Genomic DNA, 13041 nt, shown 5'->3' on the forward strand with positions numbered 1-13041 from the left:
AGCCCAAATTTGGCCCGCGGGCCAGAGTTTGACATCTATGCTGTAGAAGCACGAAAAAGTATCAAAGGTTAAAAAGCACAGACAGTGGCTGAAGTGGACACTTTCTATTGTTATTAACAGCGTTTCATTCCAGCTCTTCCCCATTGCTGACCGATAGACCAACAACAAAACAAGCAAGAGTAGCTATTAGAGTGACTATATGTGACCTTGCCCCTTGGCGACAGCGTACAGCTTCACCATAGAAACAATGGTGTGCAAAGTTGACCACAGACTCTGCGCTGCACTAACGCAAATCTATGAAGAAGCAGTAAGATTCCTGCATGGGTCCTGATCCTGACATTACAGGATCAACACAGTCGGTCTGGGATTAAATGGGGAGACAGAACTAGCTGTGTTAAGTTTTCAAGATGCTTTGAACAACTTCCCTGCCAAGTCCCCCCCAAAACACAAAAAAACATGTTTTCCACTAAGAAACTTTTTTTTTCTTCTTCTTTTTTACTACACTTACGAAATTACATCGACTTTTAGTTCATTCTTCTAACATCCCATAATGCCAATGTTTCCACATTTAAAACTGATCGGTCTCTATTAAATGAAACTTAACTGCATCATCTGCATTCAAGTTTTCAATAAAACAAAAGAGTACAATCCACAATCAGCCACAATAAGTTCTTATTATGAAATCTACAATTGTCTCTGATTGGTTCTTTGAATTTCGTGGAGGTGCCCAGTGGAACTGCATGGGCAGGCGTACCTCACAAGTGGCCTTTGAAGAGGTAGAAATCAGTGGTATTTCATGAAGCATAAGAGGAGAAATGAAAGTAAGAGAGAAGGAGAGGAAAAGGGCAGGGGCGGAATCACAGATAAATGGATGTGGACCAAACGCTCAACTGATCTCTTCTCAAGTATCTTCTACTCCCAACGTGCTGCAATACTGCAATCTCTCTCTTACCTAAAGTTGGAGGAGTGTGCATGCTGTCTGTGTGTACACAAAAAGGTCAAAATGTGTATATTTGACCCTGATCTTTGTGTGTATTGTGTATGATGCCCCTCATAGTCTGTATTAAATGACTTAGAGCCCCAGAAAACTCTAGGGGGATATACACTCTCAATCATACTGTACAACGCTGCAACACCAAGGGCAACACAAAGGGAGGCGGAAAGAGAAGCAGAAACACAAGTCATATGCAGTGTAGCCTGAAAATCTGTTCCTTGGCACACTGAGGTAACTATGGCTCCCAGTTGGCAAAATAAATTGGAGGGAAGCAAACTTGACTTCAAAATCAATGTCCCCCCAAATCCTAACAGCCTGTCAGTAATGGTTAAACAGCTGTAAGGGTCAAACTGCAAATATTGTTTACTGCATAGGTATTTTATGTCCCTGTTTAGTTTTAGAGCATAGTGTGGTGCACATGGTCCCCTAATGGGAATAAATTCACAGAAGACATGAAACATGAAGAGCGAATGTGTGGAGAAGCAACATGCTGTAGGTGTAATAATGAGTAGTCAATGGCTGCGGCTACCCACTGTTGCAGGTTTGACTTCTTACATTTAAGCACTAAAGAATAACACTTTGTTCCTGTTATCTTGCTTTGCTTTTAGTTGGTAAAGTCATGTGTCTATAGTGTATGTGACAGAAGCATAGTGAAACATAGCAACAACTGCTGTACAGCTCTTTAATTTATACTGTTTATTTATAAAAGAGTGAGAATTATAAGGCACACGATGTACTTTATTACTTTATTTTGAATTTTGCCTTCAGGAACAGCTTTTGTCTTCTTAATCTCACTATACTTTTGATGTGATGACATTTTAAGAAGGCTGACTGAACCTGACCTTGATGTGGTATAATATTCAGATTACAACAAATACTCAGAGTACTTACGGTCAATCCAGAGGCAAATGTTGGAGTTGTTATCTCAAAGAATTTTGAATTAACAGCATGAAAGTATGGATCCATCCTACCATCAGTTCAAGCTGGCAGTGGTGTGATGGTGTAGGGCAGTGGTCCCCAACTCCCGCGGTACCGGGCTGCGAGAGTTAAGGCTCGGGTGTGATATATATGGTTTTCAGGGTTTTTATCATTATTTTTTATCATTTACTCGGTTTCTCTGGGTCTTTTCCCGTGTGTTATGAATAAATCTTCTTTATTTTGGTACCGGTACTGGTTTTATTTTGTTGTATTTATCTGCAACACCTTAAAGGCTGGTCCATGAAAATATTGTTGGACATAAACCGGTCCGTGGTGCAAAAAAGGATAGGGACCGCTGGTGTAGGGGGTATTTTTTTGGTACCCTTTGTGACCCTTAATACCAACTGAGCATCGCTTCAATGCCACAGCCTACCTGAGTATTGTTGCTGACAATAGCACGACATGTCACAAAGCTCAAATCATCTCAAACTGATTTCTTGAACATGACAATGGGGGCCTCAAAGGGCCTCCACAGTCACCAGATCTCAATCCAAGAGCACCTTCGGGATGTAGAATGGGATCATGGATCCCACATCATGGATGCTCTGACAAAAAATCTGCAGCTACTGCGAGATGCACCTTGTTGAATCTGCGACGTGAAGAATTGAGGCTGTTCTCAAGTCTAAAGAGAGTCAAAGTGGCCAATGAGAGTAGACTGTACATATGGTTGCCTGGAAACAAACCCATCACTTACACTTAAAGATAATTGCCCATTTCACAAATCTCTGAATCCAATTTTCACACATCTTTTTTTCTTAATGAAAGTTGTGGCCTGAATTTGTGATCTGCGCCTCTGGCTGTTTCATTATTTCTTTGGGATATTAGTCAATTCTGTCATCTGTTTTGTCTTCCGTGATGTCTTCTGTTTGCAGCTTGTCCTAACTGTATCACAACTAATCATGCTTTTTTTTTTTTTAGTTCATGCAGAGTGGAAAAGCTTGGAGAGCATTGTTATTTAAGTATTTAATAGCATGTATGTGCAATTCCTCTGAATAACAGATCAAAAAACTAAATTCACAATTCAGATTAACCATATAAATAATTAAATATGTCCTGATCTGTCACTCCTGCACAGCTATTGCTAAATTAAAAGCAACTCATTCACTACATGAATTGAAGATGGAGGCAAATTGAAACGTGTCCATTGATGCCATCAGTATGTAATTATATTCGCAGACAGGAGTCTCAAATACAGTCTACATGCACCATGCATATATGTGTGTTATTGTCTTGTGCCTGTGTTTGTGTAGTTAAACTGCTGCAGTACGCTTTCATCCCCATTATGACTAAGCAGTCAATCTGTCTCTTCTTCTCTGTCAATCTCTCGCTCCCTGCCTGTCCTGAAAGGCCCCAAGGCCGCCTCTGCTCTTCCTCTAATGATGTACAACCCAGACCTCCTTCTAATGCCACCGTTATAGGCATAACGAGTTGTTGGGTTGTTTTCTTTGCTAAGTAAAGACACAGACACAAAACACCCAGTGCTCTTACTCTGGCACTTTCCTGTGACATGCGACATCAAAATTACACCCATTAATGATGGCTGACAGGGAACCCTGTTTGCACTCCAGCAAGGGCTGGCTAAAACACTGCTCACTTTTGCTACATATTTACCATTTAGCTTGTTTTGCAGTATTAGTATTTGATATATGTAAATGAGCATAGAGATGAAAAAATGCATACAATTCGTTTGATAACTCTTGTATGAAACCAGATATGGCTGGCAGTCACCACCAGTGTAGGAGTGCTTATAAAAAAGAATGATTTTGAATATAGACTTTGTTGTCCGTTAATTAATTAAAAGGGTTTAAACCGAGATGCCAGTGGGGGGTCAAATATCTTAAGTAATTAACTAAAGCCTGTTTGTCTTGGCACTTGCACCTACAACTAATTGCTCTGTAGCTGTAGCTAAAACTGCAATGACACGAGTCAGTGGCAGATTGCCTGTTTCTTCTTATAAGATACTGCCACACTAACGTCTCCTGAGAATTCAAGTTGCAATTTAGAACATGCTAGTGGAGAGTTACTAGCAAAAGTTCAGCTTTTGGATTCAAAGGTGTGATCAGAGGTTTGTGTACACTCATCAGGGTCATGAATGTCGTGGTAATTGTGGGTTTTTGATTTCTTCAAACTGTTCTTTTTCCACGGTGGAATAATTGTGCACCATACATCCTTCTAGTTCATAGTGGGCTCGAGCCTCGGTGGTTCCTGGGTTGTTCCTAAACATCCTAACTGCTTTCCTCTCATCTAAGGATGGCAGTTTAAGTCTTCTTCCAGACCTCGGCAAAGTGGTGACACGTCCAAATCACTTATGCTTACATATAATTGACTGAAATCATAATCTTGGAATCTGCAGTTGTTTAGAAACTTGTGTAAATCTATAATTGTAAAAAGAACAAAAATCATCGCAACATGTATGCCAGCTTCTTATTAGTTCAACTGATCCATTTAGAGAACTTTTCCACCAATGAAAGGCAAACCTTAACTCGTAGAGTTCATGTGCTGGCAATGGAGCGCAGCACCTGCAATGAATATAGTGGCTATACAGTGGCTGCTGCAGCCAGTTCAGCGTAATGTCTCTTAATGGCTGACATTCAGAATTTAGACATGTTTTCTCACAATACACCATATGTTACATGGATCTTGCCATAATAGTCCGGTTTAATTCCCACCATTAAATTGAACCCACTCAGCACACCACCCATCACTGAGATTAATGAAAGATGGAAACCAACCCAAGCAATAAACAGAGTGCATCTGCACACAGTTCTTGGATGTACTGCATCTATGGTGTGTAGGTATCATATTAAGCAGCCATGCTAGTCATCCATCATAGAAGCCTGGCTGGAAAACAATCACAGATTCAACCTGCCTCTGTGGCAGTGCACAGCCAGTGAGAGAAATGGCTTGTACCTGGAGGGTGGTGGATAATGGAGGTGAACATCAGAAACTGCAAACAGTGTTTCAGCAGCAGCTCAGACTCTGTCCTAAACCCAACCAGCTCTGAAATTATTCAGGAGGCCTGTGCACATCAATAAAATCTATGTGAAAGCAAAGTTTTTGATTCAAATACTAAAGCAGCACAAGTGGCTGGAAGGGCTGCTTTTCATTCAGCTACAGATCAATGTCTTTTAGAGATCAAGTGCTACAATAGGCCCAAATCACTAGGTCGTGTGCACAAGGACAAAAAGGCACTATAAACAGCTTTATGTATAGCAAATTAATAAATATTCTCAGGCGGGCACAATACCAACTCCACATTTCTTTAACAGCTGTGCCAAACACACTGGCACATTACATAAATTGCTCTACCCGTCTACAACAGAATATTGTTGAATGCGTGCCTTCCTCCTGTTTTGTATATACACTCAAAAAAATGAATGAGGTGGATTGTTCAGTGTATATTAATTATTTATTTTCATTTTACTTAAAATATATGTTTTTGTTAAGTTAACATATGTTTTTCTAATCAAGTCTACGTAATTGTGTCTATTATTCAACGTACATAATACTAATGTGTTACTTGATCGCATAACATTTAAGTTAAGTCAATGAGGATCGATATACCTTGTATATCCACAAGGTGGCAGTAATGCAAAAACAGTTGTAATGAAACCGCGCAGAACAAGAAGGTTTCACGGCTTGTGCCTGCTCATGCGCAAGACTTCAAATTTAACTGAAAAAGGCTGTTTTGGCGCCAAGCTGCTGTTTCTTTGAGAGGTAAGACCACTTTTTTCTTTGACTATGTTGTGTAGTATCTATATGTCCAGCATGGTTATATTTTGCGTTTGTCTTACAAGACATGTTATATCGTTTGCGTGTGCTTGTTTTACATTAGTTTTACTGGGTCCTGGACATGCTTATTTTGTGGACTGTGTAAGAAACATTTTTATTGTTTTTTGTTTTATTAAGGGATTAGCTACAGGGGTTCATGGGGTTATTCTTTCAAGGGGTTATTTTTCCATTTGCTTTCTTGGGATTCCTTTTCTGTAATCCGAGAGTCGGAAATATCGAATAGGATAGCAAGGATAGCATAAAGTGACATTTAAAATCCAAAAAGTCAAGGGCGAAAGCCACTGTGACACCATTGTTCTGCTCTATCAGTAATCTGTATTATGTAAAAATGGTCTGTAAATACAGCATGTTTCCTAGCGGAGTTATACATATCAATGTAGTTATAAATTACAGTTTGTGAAAGTACACACTTAATTTTTTTAATAAAATTATTCAAGACATATGAGTGGACAGACAATGGAGGTCGACAGACCTGGTGATAATTGCTTCTATAGAAAGTTAGCACATGGCAGTGTCAATCTCTTGCTTTTCTTCTGAGTAGTATTTTATTTAGTTGTAATTCAAACAATAATTTGCTTCTTGAAATTAAGTAATGAATTTCTTGTTTTACTTTATAAATCTCAGATCCTGCCTTTACCTGCTCCCTCCTATACTGATGTGGTGTATGTGGTACTGCTGAGCTTGTATGTGGTATGTGAACTGTTATACTTTTAAAAACAAAACTGTTTTATAAGTTAAGTTTTCTTTTGTGACCCATCCCATGCCCCTGTTATTTCTTCTCCACATCTGAACCATGGTAAAGGTTGCAGTTCAAGGGCCTGAGGCATGAAATTCTTTTCAGATCAGCTGTGATCAATATTTTTTGGAACTTGATAAATAACAATAAAAGCTGTAATGGCTCCATTAGCATTTTGTGTAAATGTTTGTGTTAAAATTATAGCTTTAATGAGGTCTTACTACATTAGTTTTAGTTTGTATATGTGTACATATAGTATGTATATTTACAGTACAGTATGTTGTGTTTGTTGACATATTTTCAGGTGGAAGCAGAATATGTGAGGATTACTACTGCTGCACATGTTCCAAGGCTTTTTACACAACTTGACCAATACACTGACCAGCTCATAAAAGTCTTCAAGAAAAAAGGAGGCGTTGCAGGGAAGAAAATTAGACAAACTTTGGCCCCAGCCACACAGGTGCGTTATTCTGTTGGTAGCAAAATATTATGGCTAATAAGATCATTTTCAAATTTAAACAGCTAGTGTATGGTAGCTGCACAGTGCACTTACATTTATATTAAGAAAGACAAAGTTTGGTACTCAAAACGTTGGAAAATTTAAATTACCTAAACATATGTAAAATCTGATCCCTTGATTTAGGTTAAACCAGAAGTGAATGTTTTTATGTTATGTTTTGAATGCAAAAAAGATGATGTATTAGTTTGTCTTTACCTCCATTATGGACATATATAATGTGGTGGAAACCCTGCCCAACAGGTTAACTATTCATGTCCATGTGATGATTAGTTGGTCTTGTGTACATGTCTATCTGTGCAGTGGCTATGTCATTCATTTTGCGTATAATGTGAGTTTCTGTCATCCTAAAGTATTTCTGTTTTGTCTTATCCTGTATCTCTGCCACTCTCTACAGAAGGAAACCATTGAAAAGGGGAGGGAGTGTGTCCTCAGGGCACTACCTTTTTACCTGAATGAAGACCCAAGCATCCTCTTCAAAGAATAATTGGTTGGTAATTTTAGTTTAGTTTTTTATCTGTATTAAACCAAATTTTGAATAACTAATGTTGTTGCATGTTGTAATGTTGTTGTTGTTGTTGTAATTTGCATGGAACCTGTTTAAATGTTTTGGGAAATCTTCTTGTATACCCAAACTATTTATATTTATCGTTGAATCTGTAGTCTGAAATAGTGGCGCACTGGGGTGCATGTTCCTAATATTGTGTTTACGTCATTAAAGGGTAGCTTTGGCCCTTTTTCTTTCTTTTTTTTAAAACTGGATGCCATTTTTCTATGTTTTTGTGTCTAAGCTACAGCTGTTCAGAGGGAGCTGGAACAAATTACCCTTGCTATCTTTACCATCGAAAGAGCTGATGCCAGCACTCCTCCAGCCGATGTGGGTATAACCATCTAGTGTGTCCTGCATGACCTGGAAGACCTGGCCTCTGCATGTGCACTCTTAATGGGTGGGATATATGCACTGAATCTCAGTTAACCTCAAGACTGAAAGCTAAGAGACAATCAAAAGTATTGAGATTTAAAGGATTTAATTGAGAGATGATACTGCACCAGAAATGTTGAAGGGTGGTGTGTATATTAGCGTTCAAGGCATATTGTTATGAGGTGGAAATATGTTCATATTCAGTTTGTGTTACATTGTGTGCATTGTAAAGGTAATTGCAATACATACTAAAAATAAGGGTAAGTTAGGAGGTTGATCTGATATCCCCGTGTTGGTGTTGTTCCCAGATCATCATACTAAATGTTGTTCCAGGATCAACATTGCAAGTGACCAATCAGAATGTTGTGACGTCATACTTTTGCGACTTCAGGAAAAACCGGCGTAAAACAAAAAACTGTACTTAAGCTGTGTGAAACCGCCTCTGTCCGCCGATCAACTGACCCTAACCCTAACCCTTTAATAAACAGTAAGCAGAATTGATATTGTCCTTGCAACATTGGAATTTCATAAATGCACAAATGGCTTGGAATAGAATAACGTCACAACAATGTGATTGGTCACTTGCAATGTTGAACCTGGAACAACATTTTCATGATGGTCTGGGAACAACACCAACACGAGGATATCAGATCATCCAAGTTGGGAATGCAGGATGAATGTATATTTTGTGGACTTTTAAAGACGAACAATTGTTTCCATGTTAAAATGTTTACATCTGAAGTTTTTTGCCCAAACACTAGTAAAATAAATGTTGACAGTGGCAAGTGTTAAATGGTTACTGCTGTGCTGTTGCAAAAAAACTGAACGCTGACAAGCTGTTTTATTGTTAGACCATAATGTTGGCATGTTTTGTTAAAGTTTTATTTGGGATGGTGATGTAATTTTCTTTGATTGCTAATATCAGTGGACTATTTATTATTATTATTATTGTTGTTGTTGTTGTTGTTGTTGTTGTTACATTTTTTTTTTTTTTTTTAAATTGTGGCTGTTGAGGTGGACACTTCACTTTGCATTGTTAAAGGAAAGCACTTCATTGGCATTGTGTTACTGGACTGACCCTAAGCAATCATTGCAAATAGCAACTTTGCTATCCATTTTAGACACTAAAAGAAAAAAAACACTCACAGACCTTACTAGCATCACATGTGCATAACTCAAGTGTCATCTTATCAATGTGTTATGTGATCTTCAATGCGTTTTTTTTTTTTTTTTTCTTCTATTTCTGGTAGATACAGACATTTAATTTAAAGTCTTGATGTTGCATCTGTCTACATACTGTTAATTACTAACCCTAATGAGCTGTTGTGTTTTATTTTGGACTGGGTTTACACAAATGCTCACTGAATGTGTTGGCAATAAAATTAATTTTAAAAAATAAGTTGGATGTACCTAATTCATTTGTGTGGAACCTGTTGACAAAATAGATTTATGTAAAACTAATTAATAAAGCACAAGGTGGCTGAAAATATAATATTTGAATTAATCTAACTTAAATTTAACATTTTACTGCCACAAATAAGAAATGTGTTGAAGTAACTAATCTAAACTATCTAACCTGAAAATATATCATCTATGTTCATACAACATAACTTGATTTAGTTAGTCTTAAATATGTCTTGTTAATCTTAAGTAGTTTTTTTTTTTTAATTAGATGAACTAAAGATTTTTGCTTTAAACTAACATAATTCAATTTCGTGGAACCTGTTGACAAAATAATTTTAATTAAAGTCAACGTTTCATTTTTTTGAGTGTACTCTTGTCTGTTATTTATTCTTGCTGTCCTACTATTTATATTTTTCTATCAATAAAAGGCTATTCTATTCTATTTTATTCTATTCGAATTTCATTTTATTAATGTATTAATTTAAGAACATAATGCTGACTATGAGTTGCAGTAAGTTATAGATACAGCAAAAATAAGGGGAATGGGTTTGGTTGAAGGGTGAGGGAGTAATGACTGTTTTTTTTTAAGGTCCCAGTCACCCAGGTCGAGAGACCAGTTGGCAACCAGCTGGCAGCCACTGGTCGCTAGGCAAAAAATAGTGTCCCCTGACCAGGTGTGAGTGCTGGCTGTCGGTTACTGGCTGTCCGTGTGAAAATGTTGTTTGCTAAGCCCCAGTCATGCAGGCCTATGGACCAATCAGTGAGAACATGGTAACTACTTGGCGCTATGTGACTGCGGAAATCTGACATAATACACACTTTTCCATAGCAATAGCAGGTTATGAGTGGGTCGCCAACCAGCCTCTACATGTGTACGGCTAAGGTTTAAGTTTGCAGCATAACACATGATAGACTGAGTAATAATGTCACAATGTCACAAAAATACTTATTTCAGTATAATAAAATATTTTGCAGTGCCCATGAACCATAGTAAAATTCAGATTTTGAGTAAATACTTTGAGTTGTTTTTTATCTCAGCAAGAAAATATGAATGTTTCCACTTTAAATTCATCCAAAAGTCACCTTATTCTTCCTGACTTTCAACTTGAGAAAAATAGCTTTATAAAATAACAGGAGACAAAAAATGTGTCCTGAAGGTGATAAATGTGTAACCAAAGCTGCACATTACAATGCAGAAGCTCTAATAATCTTTAAAAACAAGTTTCATACTGACCCATATCATCCTGAAAGAGACAAATTATTGCATTTTCTGAAGTGTCTCTAAGATCTGCAGGTATTAACAAGTTGTTTTGGATCTAGAAGTGTTACTTAGGGTTTCATGAAAATTAGGCTTTTATGATTTAAAAGAATTGAACCACAAAAGTACTGGAAAGTAAAGACTGCTGTAACTCAGTCATCATTAAAGTGACTGAAAAAGCAATCTGAAGCTGTGATTTTCTCACACACAAAGAGCAACAGGAACCATTAACTCATGGGTACATATACTATATATAGGAGGTGTGATGAGGGTCACTGAGTCAAACTCTTACATAAAAGAAAGCCTGTCTTAATGAGAGAAGTGCGTACTGAGGAAAAGGAGAAAGAATTAAAAGTTGTTTTAGATAAAGCTGACAGACAAAGGATAACAGCATCAAGCTCATCGGGAAAAGGGAAAAAACAACAAAACAAGACAATCAACAAGCATCTGAAATGAACTGTAATTTGAAAGGTATTTTTTTGCCTGTTGTCTTCACGCTGTCTTCTAAGCATTCTAATTAAGCAGTCTGTTATAGCAGAGAGGGGAACACGGAGATAAAGCCAGGTTTCTTGTTTTCTGTGATCTTTAGTGTAACCTAGATATGATTCCCAGTCCTACAGTTAAACTGATGGTGTGCAGAAATGAGTTTGATACTTATTGAAAACACAGTCAGGGACACGGGAGGATTTACCTATGCTGGAAATCAAAGCTCCTATGTTTTCACCACGCTTTCATACCAAGTTACCTTTTTTCACCTTGTCTTTCAGTTTTCAGCTCTAAATATAAGGCAGAGCCATTCTGCGATATTATGATATGAAAATTAATCCCTGTGGTTTTCCTTATTGTTATTTTGCTCTTCAGCTTTAGATACATTGTGCTTGGTAATTACCCCTTTGGAAGATTAATATTTACATACTGTAGTTTGTTTAATGAGAAAGAAAGAGGAGATGGTGGTGTTGAAGAATTGCTAATGAACTTTTTTTGTGGGAAAACTGTATCAAGTGCTAATTACTATTCAAAGCAGAGCTAGCTTTCTCACCAGCTAGATGTTATAGGACAATAGTAAAGCAAGATAGATAGATCGCTTTACCAACCCTGCTGGGGAAATTACTATGTTACAGCAGCAGCATAGAGAGGAAAAGAAGTATAAGCCACAATAAAAACACAGAGTTAAAAGTAAAAGTACACAGGCCCAAAGTGAATGTAAGGTAGGGCAAAAATTTGAAATATAATCATGATAAAATAAAGTTGAAGAGAAATTAAAAAAATAAGATTGAGATTTTGAAAAATATAAATCTAGCAAACAGTAGTGCAAATAGCACTCATAAATCATATGTACACTATAAATCTGAGAAATGGCAGTGAGAAATACAAAAAATGTTTTATTATAGAGAAGGGTAGGAAAGATTTCCCGAAGCATATTTTATGGCAGTGAGGGAGAATGAGCTCTTCTGCCTCTGTAGTGTAGAATGGAGGGGAAATGATGGATTGTCCATGATGGAGAGCAGTTTGTTCAGTGACCTCTTGTCCCTCACTGATTCAAATGCCTCCAGATTCTGGCCAGTGATGGTTGCAGCGTTGTGGATTAGTTTGTTGATCCTGCTGGCAACTCTGGCACTGACGCCCTCCACCAACTAGGCAGATAGCAGCAAAAGTAAAAGGGACACGCTACTGTAGACTGGTAGTGTCACGGTCTGCAGAGACAGGCCATGCGGTGGTGTGTGTAATGGACCCAGGTGCGTACACAAGTGAGTAGACGGGAGTGAACTTAACAGAAAGCGAGCCTTTATTATGGCTGAAGACAAAGTGTACAAACAAAGCAGGGATAGCGTGACTAGACTATAACTAAACTGGGAAAACTAATACTGTGACAAACTAAGAAAACTCAGAGATGATCACTGAAAAGACTGACCGTGAAAACATGGAGGTGAGAACACAGACGATGCGACACAGACTGCATGAAACACAGAGACTAAATACACATGAGGGATGATCAGGGGAAGTGGCCACACATGGGAGCGCAGCTGACACACATGAACCTAACGACAGGACAGGAGAGGTGAAACTAAATACACTGACATTGAATACAGACTTTCAAAGTAAAACAGGAAACATGGAGATTAGACATGACATGAACTAAACATAACCATGCAGACATGACTCATGACAGGTAGACGCACGAACCAGGGAGACGGAGTACAGGGGAAGATGACAGAAGCGACAGCATGAACTTGACAACACAAGACACACAGACATAAACACATGAAGGGCAAGGGAGGCTTAATACGAGGGTAATATAATTACAAATGAGCTGGAATAACTTAATGAACCTAAACAAACAATAAACATCAAAATAGACTAAACACAAAACACTGGGTCGCACGACCCAGGACCATGACACCTAGAAGATCTCCAACATCTCCTGCTCCACACGCTGAAG

General features: G+C 38.0%; 1 protein-coding gene and 1 long non-coding RNA gene across 5 annotated transcripts in view; one reads left to right on the forward strand and one right to left on the reverse strand.

Annotated features, from left to right (window-relative positions):
- The window catches only part of grik4 (glutamate receptor, ionotropic, kainate 4), a 378192-nt gene that overhangs the window by 217605 nt on the left and 147546 nt on the right, over positions 1-13041 (reverse strand). The gene's annotated exons all lie outside the window — the stretch shown is intronic.
- LOC146559688 (uncharacterized) lies at positions 5341-9711 on the forward strand. 3 transcript variants are annotated; one of them, XR_014888169.1, is made up of 5 exons: positions 5341-5689; positions 6389-6454; positions 6805-6960; positions 7415-7507; positions 7809-9711. It is a non-coding gene; the product is annotated as an uncharacterized LOC146559688 (long non-coding RNA). The 3 variants fall into 3 exon arrangements; XR_014888170.1 differs by lacking the exon at positions 6389-6454; XR_014888168.1 differs by having other exon boundaries at positions 5341-6454; positions 7809-9710.

This window comes from Mchenga conophoros, linkage group LG14, assembly GCF_057382185.1.
Source record: "Mchenga conophoros isolate Kocher_MC1m ecotype Shallow Benthic linkage group LG14, M_conophoros_male_GT1.1, whole genome shotgun sequence".
Lineage (NCBI taxonomy): Eukaryota > Metazoa > Chordata > Actinopteri > Cichliformes > Cichlidae > Mchenga > Mchenga conophoros.